Consider the following 562-nt stretch of genomic DNA (forward strand, 5'->3'; position numbering starts at 1 on the left):
GGATTGGAAAAGGTCAGTTTACATTCCGATCCCAAAGAAGGGCAATGCCAAAGAATGTTCAAACTACCACACCATTGCACTCATTTCACATACTAGCAAAGTTATGCTCAAAATCCTACATGTTAGGCTCCAGCAGTATGTGGACCGAACACTACCAGAAGTACAGGCAGGATTTCGAAGAGGGAGAGGAACTAGAGATCAAATTGCCAACATACGCTGTATCATGGAGAAAGCTAGGGAGTTCCAGAAAAACATCTACTTCTGCTTCCTTGACTATGCTAAAGCCTTTGATTGTGTGGATCACAACAAATAGTGGCAAGTTCTTAAAGAGATGGGATACCAGACCATCTTATTTGTCTCTTGAGAAACCTATATGTGGGTCAAGAAGCAACAGTGAGAACTGGACACAGAACCACTGATTGGTTCAAAATTGAGAAAGGAGTTCGACAAGGCCATATACTGTCGCCCTGCCTATTTAACTTATATGCAGAGCACACAATGAGAAAGGCAGGGCTAGATGAATCACCAGTTGGAATTAAGATTGCTGGGAGAAATATCAACT

The sequence above is a fragment of the Varanus komodoensis genome, unplaced genomic scaffold (genome assembly GCF_004798865.1).
Source record: "Varanus komodoensis strain SLA01 unplaced genomic scaffold, ASM479886v1 scaffold22, whole genome shotgun sequence".
In the NCBI taxonomy this organism is placed as follows: domain Eukaryota; kingdom Metazoa; phylum Chordata; class Lepidosauria; order Squamata; family Varanidae; genus Varanus; species Varanus komodoensis.